We start from the raw sequence: 14,352 nt of genomic DNA on the forward strand, positions 1-14,352 counted from the left end.
CAAAGGAATGGTTTTATTTAATAAAACGTATAAGCTTCCAAGAAATAGAACAGGGCACACAGAGTGGCCCTATCATTAGAGAGTGTGAAACAGTTGCCCTCAGACGGCAAATTTTGGGCATCATAAAAGGACAGCAAATTGTTAGCTATTTAGTTTTTTATTATTACACCATTCCTGTTAGGAATGGTGAGAAGCGGAATCCGTCTCAGATGCCAAAATAAGGTAACTGGCCCTTGGGTAATATGGGAGCCCCAATTGCTGCTCTAGGTAAGGCAGTGGTTCTCCAAGGGTGTGGGCAGGAGAGGATGGCAAGCGTTGCCGGAAGATTTAAGGACAATCAAAGAAACATGGAAGCATTTAAGTGTAGTATAATATAGTATAGTATCGTATCAATATATATATATATTTTCGTATAGGCCTATACAGCCAAGTATCCACACCTTTCTTCAAAAGCATTGGCTATTTTTCTTCAGTACTCCATGAAAGACACGGGTGGCGCTGTGGTCTAAATCACTGAGCCTAGAGCTTGCGGATCGGAAGGCCAGCAGTTCGAATCCCCGTGACGGGGTGAGCTCCTGTTGCTCAGTCTCAGCTCCTGCCCACCTAGCAGTTCGAAAGCATGTCAAAGTGCAAGTAGATAAATAGGTACCGCTCTGGCGGGAAGGTAAACGGCGTTTCCATGCGCTACTCTGGTTTACCAGAAGCGGCTTAGTCATGCTGGCCACATGACCCGGAAGCTGTCTGCGGACCTATAGACCGAGATGAGCGCCGCAACCTCAGAGTCGTCTGTGACTGGACTTAACAGGCAGGGGTCCCTTTACCTTTTTGCTCCATGACATCCTATTGTGAACAGGGATTTTCAACTCTGACAAATGTGAGATCAGAAAAGAGAAAGGCTTCTGTGGCTTGGTGAGGATATGAGTTTGTTTCAAATAAAAAACATAATATAAATGAGATTACCCAGACAAAGCAAGCTCATACCTTTCATTGAATTTCTACACATACTAAAGTACATGTGTAAGAGGCTCACATATAATTATATTTTGGGAATGATTCACGTCATTATGTAGCTGAATTGTTTTATACTTTCTGGATATCCATTATTATATTATAATTTCTATGTTATAAATCAAGCATGGGTAGGAGCTGTTTCTGTTCTCCAATGTATTTCTTTTCAATAAAAAAAAAAATGGTGTGGCATGAGCAAATTCAGAAAGTGTGGCGCAGGGGGAAAAGTCTGTGAACCACTTACCGGTAACTTTGTTGTTGTTGTACGCATCCATTTATCTCATGGGACAATGGAGTCTGCCTCCAAGGGTGAAGTCAAACCACTGTGTTACCAGCACTGAAGTGACCTCCTGGGGCACAATCCTGTATGGATTTCCTGGGCTGCCCAGATGACAATCACCCTCTCTCGGCCTCGCTGATGTGGTCCAAAGAAAAGCAGAACAGTGTTTTTCACCAGCTTGGCTGCAGGAGTTGCTGGAAGGAGGTATACAAGACACCATCCAAAGGTGGACAAACTATCCCAGAAGGAGCACACTGTGTCCTCCATGAGAGATAATACCCCTCCCCTAACACCCCATTGAGCTAAGGTTACAAAATTATTTGGGCCACCTGCAAGGGTGCATGAGCTGCCTATTCTTCAGATAATTCATGGGATTTATTTGTTTTCTGAATAGTTGCACATTTATCACTTGTGACGAACTGTCTAGTTGAGGCATTAGGGAATTTCTGGTGTCCCCCCCCCCCCGGAAGCTGTTGGACTCCAACTCCCACCAGCTCCAGCCAGCATGGCCAACGGTCTGGGAGTTGTAGCACAACTCCATACCCTCCAATATTTCTCCAGTGAAAATGGGGACAACCCAAGTGAAAGCAGGACATTCCGGGATCAAATGAGAAACTGGGATGGCTTCTGTAAATCTGGAATGTCCCTGGAAAATAGGGGCACTTGGAAGGTCTGGTATGGTGCAGTGGTTAGGATTCCTGGACTAGGACCTGGGCAAAACCTGGGTTCAAACCCTCACTCAGCCACGAAGCTCCCTGGGGGACCTTGGACCATTCGCATCATCTCAGCCAAGCCTACTACATAGGGTTGTTGTCAGGATACGATTGAGGGCAGGAGGGGAATGATGTACACCACTTTGAGCTCCTTGGAGGAAAGGTGGGTTATCTGTTCAGCAAAGACAATGTCACATAAGCCTCCCTTCCAGGAAAAACGTGGCTGTATTAGCATTGTTGTTGTTGTTGTTGTTCAGTCGTTCAGTCGTGTCCGACTCTTCGTGACCCCATGGACCAGAGCACGCCAGGCATGCCTATCCTTCACTGCCTCCCGCAGTTTGGCCAAACTCATGTTAGTAGCTTCGAGAACACTGTCCAACCATCTCATCTTCTGTCGTCCCCTTCTCCTTGTGCCCTCCATCTTTCCCAGCATCAGGGTCTTTTCTAGGGATTCTTCTCTTCTCATGAGGTGGCCAAAGTACTGGAGCCTCAACTTCAGGATCTGTCCTTCCAGTGAGCACTCAGGGCTGATTTCCTTCAGAATGAATAGGTTTGATCTTCTTGCAGTCCATGGGACTCTCAAGAGTCTCCTCCAGCACCATAATTCAAAAGCATCAATTCTACAGCATTGTACGATGAGCTAACATTGAGATTGATGGCGATTGAGCAATGCTTCCCCCCACCCCGGAATGGGAGAACTCCCACTTCCTGTGTGAAGGATGTGCTGCTTACCATACATTCTTTGTGCCTGCTGCAGTCTTATCTCACCTCGGACTCTCCTCTCCTCCAATTTCAGGTGCATCAAGCAGGAAGATGGGAGCTAAACAAAGAAACCCAGCAGCTGGAGGAAGTGGTTCTTGATGATTCAGCGAGTGGCATGTGCCTCCCCACACTAACTGCTTCCATTGCTTTCATAGTAATTCAGTACTCCAGAATGCAGAGAGAGAGAGAGAGAGAGAGAGAGAGAGAGAGAGATGGATTAAATAAGAGGAACCTTAATCACCCTTTTTAATGATCCAAAAACAGCAGCCTCTTAAAGAATCTGGCATGGGAGGCAGGATCTGAATGAATGACACTTATCACTTTGTACATAAATTCTGTTACTTCAAGCTCTTTGCTCAGCAATTTATTTGGCAAGGGATCTCTCCTTGGATCAAAGCCCTGCAAGCATTACTTTCAGCAGCAGCTGAAAGATAAGCCCTGGTTTTGGCAGGGAAGTTATGGTTTGAGTAAACTTAATATTTGTGCTGTGTGACTGCTGGTCTAAACCTGAAAACTTGTCAGACAGTACCTCCAACAGTGCCCTTTCCCATGTTTCTTGTCCCAAATTAAGCATCTTGTTGTTGTTCAGTCGTTCAGTCGTGTCCGACTCTTCGTGACCCCATGGACCAGAGCACGCCAGGCACGCCTATCCTTCACTGCCTCCCGCAGTTTGGCCAGCTGATAGCGATGCCATGAAGAACACAAGGAGAACTCAGTGCCAGCCATTAAAGACCAATTGACCATACAAGATGCTGTCCCCCCCCCCTCCCCAAAAGCTGTGTGTTATGCATTATTTTGAAATTTAGAGATGGGGGAAGAAGGGGGAAGACTCCATGAGCTACTGTGAAGATTATTTATTAATTAAGCATCTAGGTATATATAATTGCCTTGAATACCTTATTCAGAAAACAGCATTTCACTGAAAGCAATGGTCGACTGGCCCTTCAAGAGTTACTACAGGCCAGAGCTAATATTATTTTTAAAATTAACATTTTCTCCTTTGGTGTTGTAATGAATCAGATCTAAGTTAGGGGATGTTCAGAAACCCATAGTGTTTTAGGAGTTAATGGGCACCCCAGTTTGAGTGACAGATACCCTTTGGGAGGCGGGACCTTCCGCTCTTTAAAAGGAGGGAGCGGCCATTAGTGTGAGGGGAGAGTGGTGACTGGAAGAAGGAGGGTGTGGGGCCAGGTTAGGTTTAGGTTAGGTTAGGTTAGGATCGTTGAAGATGTGTACATGTTGCTGAAAGAAAGAGTTTACACTGTTATGAAACTAAGCTTATGAACCATCACTGAAACCGTTATGTTCTGTAAGAAATAAAGACCTCTTATTGTTGAGCTAAGAAAATATCGTCGTTCATTTGGTCCAGCGAGTTATATAGGCTCTTGAGGAGGTGAACTCAGGGAAAGGACAAAACTATACTGAAGGGTGATAGTTTGTGTCTTGGAGTTCCCTCAGGAGGGGCTAGTGGGTGGAAACCCTGGTATTGCCACAGAGTTGCTAAGAGGGCCTAGCTAACTGATTTAGTGAGGGGATCTAATAAAGAGAGACCCCGAACTGTAGGCAAAGGAGAGGTTAACCCCTGAAGCCCAGAGCAGAAGATATAACCGGCCACAGCCGCTGGACAGGAAAACTCCCGTTACTAAGAAATTCCCAGATTATTAATCAAAGGGAAGTGAAATAACAGGCGGACCTCAGAGGGACAGGTGGGGTGCATTGTAGTTTGACCCAGAACACCTGATTAAAAATTCACTTAGTAATGAGGGGAGAGTCTGAAGTGGAGGTTTGTCGCAGGTGTCCACTGTGTAGTTTGTCTTCTAATCTGAGACAATCCTTTTGAAAGAAAGATATCTGCTTGGAAGAGAGATCCAGGTTCATAAATGCAACACCCCAGTTACTGAAGAAAGAAAGAGTCCGTAAACTCAATCACTGTCACAAATCTTTTAATCTCCAACAAAAGACAACCAACCACACCCTTGGCCACCCCCAACCTTTCTCCCTACGAAGGAAATATAACAAGCGAATAGAAAGAGAACCTACACAAGTGACACTGACACAAAACCCCACACATACACTAAGTAGAAAAATAGGAGCATTACCACCTGACCCCACCCTCCCCCTCTTTTCTTCCCAACCTAATACTGCATGCAGAACAAATGAAACTGATCTGTAGAAAAACATAAGTTGAAAAAAGAGACAACACACATATTTTTGTAAACTAATAAATATTTAATAATAATAATAATAATAATAATAATGTTACAGATCTGGGGTAACAGAGTTTGTGGGGTGCCAGGGCACCCATAACTAGTTAGTGAATGTTAGAAATCAATTAAGGTTTAGAATTTAGCTGATACGTTGTTGTTTTTTGAGTATGAAGGGCAGTGAAAAATACAGGTTGAACCAGTTCTCCTGTTCAGGAAATAGCTGATAGCGATGCCATGAAGAACACAAGGAGAACTCAGTGCCAGCCATTAAAGACCAGTTGACCATACAAGATGCTGTCCCCCCCTCCCCACAAGCTGTGTGTTATGCATCATTTTGAAATTTAGAGGTGGGGGGAAGAAGGGGGAAGACTCCATGAGCTACTGTGAAGATTATTTATCTTATCCAACACCAAACATTTCACTTTTTTTTTTTTTTACAATGCACATCAGGGTTTTGCAGGCTATTTGCACCCCAATAAAGTTTTAACATGTTATATGGGGTTTGTTGATAATATACATTGGTTTTCTCTTATTCGTGATCTACATTTGCATTGAATACTGCAAGAAAACATTCCAATAATGATAAGGATGCCAAAAACTAGAAGCAGCAAAGGGTGAACCTTAATACCATAGCAATTAAGTTAGCTTAAATGCTTAACAAAAGAGCCTTTTTTCTTTCTTTTCTTTTTTGGCTGCCATCTAAAATTGCATTGTGTCTGTGACTGGTTCCTCCCTGAGGGAGGGCATTCCACATCCTTGGTGCCACTGCCAAGATGTTCCCACTCCTAATAGATGCCCGCTGCTCCTCATTTGGTAAACACACCTGGAGGTAAGGCCTCTGATGAAACAAATGTGAATCATTAAGATTAACCTCAAGTGAAAATGACTTCTGAATACTTGAATGCTGATCTCATGCCTCATCAGCAAAGGTCACCTCTGATTGTTCCTTTAAAACTGGGTACCATCCAGCCACATACAAGCTCTTTTAAATTCTGCCCTTCCTTAATCTTTTTAAATTAACGAGACATCAAAACCATTGAAATCGGCGACTGATTTTGAGTTTGAGTTTGGCTGGACCAGGCCCTGTGTATCCCCGAGGCATTATTATTTCTGATTACACAGATGGTTCTCTTGACGTGTCGCTGAAAGCAAATATGATTGGGACTTTGAATACAGCAATCTTTTAGCACTAAATTAAAAAAAAAAAACTCCTGTGTGGTGGAGACCTCTAAAATCTCTGTTAAATCAAAGGCCAAAAAAAGAAAAATAAACACCCTGCTGCAGCTGACTCAGCAGTTCCTTCCAGTGCATTGCCCAGAAAGAGAAAACTTACATAGCAAATTCCAAAACACAGCATTGGTAGATGCTGAACCTTTGCTTCAGCTGGAATTCCTAAAGGGAGCTGGCATAACTGAACGGCCACGTTATTTTGCAAAGGGGAGATGGGGAGCTGAAACCTTATGTAATGTGCTGTTGTTTCCTGATGAAGTTTCAGTTCACCTTATTCCCATCGGTTAATAACCCCAGAATGCCGCTTCTGGCTCAGATGGAAAGAAGAAGTGGGGACGGGGTGTAAAAACATACAATCCCATGACAAAGAAACCAGCAGTCATACGCAGACTGTGTGAGTCCGTGGTCAAGTCTACACTGGAAGGACTCATAACACTTCAGCAATTGTGGAGACACCGAGGAACTGTGGTTTTCTAAAGTTGCTGGGAACTGGATTTTTACTATGGGTGACAAGAGTTGTTGTTGTTGTTGTTTAGTCGTTTAGTCATGTCCGACTCTTCGTTACCCCATGGACCAGAGCACGCCAGGCACTCCTGTCTTCCACTGCCTCCCGCAGTTTGGTCAGACTCATGTTGGTAGCTTCGAGAACACTGTCCAACTATCTCGTCCTCTGTCGTCCCCTTCTCCTTGTGCCCTCCATCTTTCCCAACATCAGGGTCTTTTCCAGGGAGTCTTCTCTTCTCATGAGGTGGCCAAAGTATTGGAGCCTCAGCTTCGGGATCTGTCCTTCCAGTTGTTAGGAGACCCTTATTCCCCTCACAAAGTTATACTTCTGAGAGCGGTTTTAACAATAGACCCCATTTCCCAGGGAACTGTGGGAATTGTAGCTCTCTGAGGGGAATAGGGGGGTCTCCTGGCAATGCCTGGCAACTCTTAGCATCCTTAGCAGCTAGAGTTCCCAAAATCCTGGGAAGCCATGACTGTGGCATGATTATGCTTTAAAGGTGTTGTGCAGACGGCGCCATAAGGAATGACTAGAAACTGGAGACAGAGTCTGTTGCTGCAGTTCATTCATTTTAGACTCAGGACTTAATCGTCTTTCAGGCCCTTGTGTGACTTAAGATGGCAAAGGGCATCACTCCGAAACGGAACAAGCAAGCCCTGCTTTCATGTGGGATGGTGGAGCTTCTGCTCATTCTGCTGAGGGGAGCCCTGGTCTTCTGCTACAAAGTCCTGCAACTGCTCTGTACAACCACGTCAGCCATAGGAGCAGGGCTCCTTCCTCTGCTTTCCAACTGAAAAAGGGCATCTATCTCACACACAGGGTTGTTGTTTTTCCAGCCGGAACGTGCCAGAACAGTGTTCTGGCATTTCTCAGCTAGGCCCCGGGGGGGAGACCTGACCAGCCTCAGCAAAGCACCGCAGCATCTCCGACTCATGAGGACATCCTCTACAGGCTCTGGAGAGGGTGTCTCAGGACTGCAAATAGTTCAAGGGCAGCCTCTTTCCATGTGAACCTACCCAGACCCTGAGATCATCTTCTGAGGCCCTCCTTCATGTGCTTCCTCCTTGAGGTGGCAACACAAGAACAGGCCTTCTCTGTAATGGCTCCCCATCTGTTGAATGCTCTCTCCAGAGAAGTTCGCCTGGCGCCTTCAATCCACACCTTTAGGCGCCAGGCAAAAAACGTCCCTTTTTAGCCAGGCCTTTGGTTGATCTAGATTCAGGTAGGTAGCCGTGTTGGTCTGACGCAGTTGAAATATATAAAAAAGTAAAAATTTAAAAAATGGTCCAGTAGCACCTTAGAGACCAACTAAGTTTGTTCTTGGTATAAGCTTTCATGTGCACACTGGACCATTTTTTGGTTGATCTGTTTGACATCCAATACCCTTTTAAAATGTGTCTCTTTTCTGGGAGGGTTGGTGTTATTGGGTTGTTGTTTTTATTCTGATTATATACGTTGTGATCTTTTCTGTGAACCACCCTGAGACCTCCGGGTATAGGGCGGTATATCAACTCAATCAGTAAGTAAGTAATTAAGTAAGTACCGTATTTTCCGTGTATAACATTCTCGTCTTATACACAGGAAAGTGCGGCAAGTAATGAGCCGGAGATGCAGTGGGGATTTGCTGAGGCTCTTCGGTCGCCCAGCTAACAGCTGGTACCCAGGAAAGCCTTGCCTCAGCTGAGCAAGACCCCCCCCCCGCAAGCCGGAGAGCCGTGGGGTGGGAGCCCTCGTTAGGCTGCTCAGCTGAGGCGCTGAAGCCTTGCGCTGCTGCTACTCATGAGCTGACGAGGGCGGGGGCTCGTTAACTGCTCAGCCAAGGTGCAGAAGCCTCTCCACCCTTGGCTGAGCGAGCCCCCCATGCTGCTCAGGCTCACGTGAGGCGGGCAGGTGCGGAGGGTGGCGCTCATTAAGCCGCTCAGCTGAGGCAAAGATGGCTCCCTTCGCCTCAGCCGAGCAACCTCAACGAGCCTCTGTCTGGCGATGAGACCGCCCCTCCCCCAGCAGTCTGAGGGAAGTGCATTCCGGCACCTTCTTCTCTAGAAAAAAAGCCCTGCTCACATGCACTGATCTGCTAGGCAAATGGAGCAGCCCCATTCAGGAAGCCATGCATGGTTGTTGAGAGACACCAGCATTCTTGGTCAAGGCTCCGGCCACTTATGCACAAGCTGGCCAAATTCAAAACATATTTCTCTCTCTTTCTTTCTTTCTTTCTTTCTTTTTATTGAAAGATTTTCATGGATAACAAAGGTACATATAATACCTCTGTTTTCAATTCATAGAGTCCTTTCTCTCTTTTAAAAATTTTTTTTATTAAGGTTTATAGACCCTAATATCTTCCTGTTTTGTTTTGTTTTTTGTTTTTAAAAAAACCCAAAGAAAGTTTTTTATCTAGATACAATAAAAGTACAAAAGGGGGTGGGGGGAATAGAGAAGCAACAAGAATAATAATAAAAAAGAATAGAAAAGTGGTTAAAAGAGAGAGACAGAAAAATAAGATTCGGAAAGCAAAGAACTTCTGATTCTTCATCTGTCCGCTATATAAAAACAATATTCACTTTGTCCAATCCATATATAACACCCAACAAAGCCACTTTCTATAAACAAGCATTATCTTCAGTCCTCAAATCCAGATATCATTATTTCATTTTCATTTTTGCCCCCCAAAATCTGAGCAGTTTCCAGTCTTTAACAAATTTTCTGCAGGTCAGTTGCATTCAGCGTGAGATGCTACTGCCATAGGCATTGTGAGGTTGTGGGGAAGAAAGAAGAGGGGATAATGATCTCCCCTGCTTTTGCATAGCAGATGTGCTGAGTTTTTGTGTCAGCATTGCGTGGATAGGTTATTATTTGTTTGTTTTTGTTGGTGGTGGTGCAAGAGGCTGGAGAGTCCAGAGGGTGGTTGGTTGCATTCAGTTGACTGCAATGAGTTTGGTTCGGGCATCTGATAGAGTGGGGGTTGTTGGGTCAAATTAACCATATCATAGAACCATAGAGTTGGAAAGGACCTTGAGAATCATCTAGTGCAATGCAGGAATAGGCAGCTGTCCCATATGGGGATCAAACCTGTGACCTTGGTGTTTTTAGCACCATGCTCTAACCAACTGAGCTATACTGGGGGGGTGGGGGTTAGGTTGTTGTCTTGTTGGGCCGTATATGCAACCAAGGGGAGCTACACCAGGGTGTTTACAACACATTTATGTATGGAAGTGCAGAGAGTTTGGGCCAGGTCCTTGAAAATCCAGCCGTGGAACATCTCTGGGGTGAACGGGAGTGGTCCAGATCTGACAGTCTGAGGATGTCAGCACTTTGCAGCTGAGAGAGCTCACCTGTCTCTCCACCCTCCACCTGTCTCTCAGGTGCAATTGACTGAATGAACAGCAGGATACTTTCATGCCCTGAGGCCTAGCAACCATTTTGCTCTTTGCTTCCGACTGGCCGCTCTTGATGCGTTGGAATGCAAAGGCTTAGCTCCAGCGGACGTTGAGAATGCAACAAGTCGGGGGTGGCGTGTCGTTCTGTTTGTAACCTGCAGTGGTTTGCTTCGATGCCCAACCGTACCGACAAGCAGCACAAAAAAAACCCAGCGTTAGAAGACGAAGTGCATGGGATTATTCGAGTGGGTCTGGAAGCAAAAGCTCTCTAATCCAGAAGCCCTTGTGGGGATGTTTGATAATTACGAGGGACATGCATTTTGCACTTGACCAGAGATGCTTCCCTTTATTCTTATTACATCAATTCAATTTATTCTTATTTTGTGCCAGGAATCACACTGTGGCATTGAGAACCAGTTCTGGGGTTGACTTGCTGACGTCACAACATTGCACAATGCGCTGAAGTGGCTCCTGCTGACGTCATGTGCGATGTTGCTGCTCAATATTGAGGGGTCCCAGTCCCCTACTTAAGAACTTGGGGGGGGGCGCTAAAGTGCCTCCCTTCTCTACAGTAAGCAGGGAAGATATGCTTTCCCTTACACCTAATACTGGAAAAACCTTATAACAGATAACCAAAGGGCAAATCCCTTGCTGAAAATGCCATCCCTTTTTTACCCAGCCTGCTCAAGCACATCCCACAATCTCTGACAAACTGTTTTAACTGTGTGTATAGCACTCTGGCCCCAACAGCATCCTTTCTCACTTTGTTTAGGTCCCCCACCCCGTGCCTTCCTCCAACTTGAAATTGGGGGGGGGGTAATCCCCTTGTGGTCACAAAGGAAGGGTGGAGAGGATACAAATGGCTCAGTCAGGGAAGAAAAATTGAGGAAGGGCTTGGTCAGTGACTCAAAGAAAGGAAGAGGAGGAAGCAATAGCTGTTACAGAAATAATTATTTTTATTTCCCTTCGGATGCTGACGAGAGGGCCAGTCTCCCTGGAAGATAAATCCACATGCATTCTCTGCCCTGAGCTGGAGAGGGTCTATTCTCCCATGCAAGTGCACTTGTGACTGTAACCCTAACCAACATTTGTATTTTCTCCTTAGAGGCATTTAATGGAACTATTAGTGCCACTCTTTGTTTTTTACCTGCTTCTAAAGATTTCTACATCCAATCACTTGTTGGAGGCTGGAGTAGCTTCTCCCTGCCCCGATTGCTGTGGGCATTCCACACAACCTGAAGAACTGCTGTGAGGAAACAGCCTTTTCCAGTGCTCAAAATATAATTAGCCTGTTATAGGGATAAAAAAAACCCTTTGTTCTGAGTGCTGTAGAGACTGTGATTGCACAGGACAAATATCATGGGCACCTTTTGGCTGGTGCCTCTCCATCCACAGACAGAAAAGGACAAAAGGTTTCCTATCATGCCTCGATTCTGCATGCCACTTGGAGAATGTTAAGTGTCTGTTTCATTCTAGAATTTCTAGAGAGGTCGAGTGCTCCCTTGCTATAATCTTCAAATGTGAGATGATTTGGTTGTTTTCATTAAACTTCCAACAATAGCAAGGCTATCCTCTCTCTGCCCAGTAATGGCATGGGCATGTTCAAGGGTGATGGTTATACCCCATTGGCTGTAAATGGGATAATAGGGCTTTTCGAATATTCATAGAATCATAGAATCATAGAGTTGGAAGAGACCACAAGGGCCATCCAGTCCAACCCCCTGCCAAGCAGGAAACACCATCAAAGCATTCCTGACAGATGGCTGTCAAGCCTCCACTTAAAGACCTCCAAAGAAGAAGACTCCACCACACTCCTTGGCAGCAAATTCCACTGTCGGACAGCTCTTACTGTCAGGAAGTTCTTCCTAATGTTTAGGTGGAATCTTCTTTCTTGTAGTTTGAATCCATTGCCCCGTGTCCGCTTCTCTGGAGCAGCAGAAAACAACCTTTCACCCTCCTCTATATGACATCCTTTGATATATTTGAACATGGCTATCATATCACCCCTTAACCTTCTCTTCTCCAGGCTAAACATACCCAGCTCCCTAAGCCATTCCTCATAAGGCATCGTTTCCAGGCCTTTGACCATATTCAGTTCAGGGTTTTCACATCTGCAGCCTAATATCCCTGAGGAGGAGGGAGAACGCAGTAGCAAGCCCTGCCTCTCACCTGCCTGCACAGTGCAACACAGTTCCTTGAAGGCCTAATGAGATCCTTGGCGCATATTTCCACGGGGACTGTCCTACCTTCTTGGGAACCCTGGCAAGGCTCCTTTGTGCAAAATTCATCATATCCCACGTACATTGTTTGGATGTTTATTATTCGTCTTTGTAGCTCCGGGAGCTTTGACATCTTTTTTTTTCAGGCTTCCTTGAAATGGGATGGAGATTTTTTTTTTTAATGAGGTTTCCAGATCTGTTTAGTCAGACCCATGAGGCTGATATCACATTTTGATGTGGTAAAAGAGGCTGTTGATGGGAAGGCCAGCTTTCCTGGAAGAGAATGAGTGCCTCCCGCAAAAGGAAATGTGAAGGGTTTGTAAATAATAGGGATGCATAGTCCTTTCTTTCCAGCAAAATCACAAATTGTATTTGTTAGGTTTTATACTTCTCAGCCAAAGGCCCCCCCCCCCTTTCCCCATCATTTGCCTCCCAAAAAGTTTCTCTCTAAAAAGTTTTTTTCTCAAAAGCATTCCTGGTCACCCAGATATTTGAGTCTTCATTGGGGTAATAGGGGATAATGAAACTCTAGCCTGTACCTGTGTTCATCTTTTACTAGGGTTGGGTGGGCGGGGGCAGTAGAATTTGTCCATTTTATGTTATTGCAACCTGAGCACTTTTAGACTATTGGCATTCTTTTATTTTTTTGGATGTATATTAAATTTAGCGTCAGGTATGTTTGTATAATTGTAAGTCACTCTGAGCCATGGTAAGCAATGGATAATGCAGCAAGTTAACAACATCAATGCAAGGCAGTGTTGGGGACCTTGCACCAATAAAACAAAAATACAGTACAACCTAAAACCAAGAAAGCAATATTTAAAATAATATTAAAAAGCAAAAGAGAGAGGGGGGTTTAGGGGATTTGTACACATCAGACAGGGCCCAATTGTATGGATAGGTCAGGTAAAGCCTGGGCAAAAAGATAAGTTTTTGCAAGAAGCAGCTGATGGGCGCTGCTTCAAAGGAAAGGGCATTTTGCAGTGGGAGGGTAACAGCAGAAAAAGCCCTTTTTGGAGTCACCACTCTGTGATATTCTGTAAGGTGTGTTGCCATGAGCAGAAATGATCCCCCTGATCTAAGTGACCTTACAGGGGCAGGTGGTCTTTCAGGTAACCTGGTCCCAAGTTGTTAACAACAAGACCTTGAACATGGCCTGATGACTGTTTGGTAGCCAGTGCAGTTCCCTCAGCCTATATGTACCGGTAATATGTGTGCATCTAGGTGCACCATTCAGCAACCTGGCCACAGCATTCTGCACCAACTGTAGTTTCCAGACCGATCCCAAGGAAAGACCCACAGAGAGTGTATTATAGTCCAGTCGTCAGGTTGCCAACACATCAGTCTATTCCAAAATATAATTCTTGTGGTTGTTGGGTGATTCTCCTAAAGTCTCTATGAGTTCCACTTGGTTTACACATCACATGTTTCCTGCGTAGAAAGCACTTCCATGCAAGGAGCTACGTGCAACCTGCATATAGATGGTCTTCTGCACATAAATCACGGCGTGAACATTTACTTAAGAGCCACACCCAGTTGTAACTTCCCTTCCTTGGTACACACAGGGAAAGACGTATTTTTAAGCTCATGCGTGATGACACAGGTGTGAATAACATGAATAGATTTTTAGAAAAAGCGGTCTGAAAGCTGTAAACAGTTAGAGAAAAAGAAATCATTCTTGTTGAAATGGCAGATTCCTGAAAGGTTAGGGTTGGGTGTTTTGTTTGCTTGACTTACAAAAGATGGGATTGGTTCGTTGGGTTGAAAACAGAAAGCAGCTTTGACTGTGAAACAATGCATTCAGGATTCTTTTTTTTTGGGGGGGGGGGGGAATATTAATAAGACTTGAATGGATGCCATAGGTTCTTCTTTTGCTTTTAGCTGTGGGATTGACTGGGAGTGGGGCATTCCACTGCCTGATCTTGTGATCAAGTTGCCAGGTGACAGCTGAGGCTATTCTGCGTGTGAACATCTACAGGAATTAATGCTGCAAGCTGAAAATGTTGGGTAACATATTATGAGCAGTAAGCCTAATTTGGAAGCTCTGATTGGCT

Source organism: Lacerta agilis, chromosome 5 (assembly GCF_009819535.1).
Source record: "Lacerta agilis isolate rLacAgi1 chromosome 5, rLacAgi1.pri, whole genome shotgun sequence".
Lineage (NCBI taxonomy): Eukaryota > Metazoa > Chordata > Lepidosauria > Squamata > Lacertidae > Lacerta > Lacerta agilis.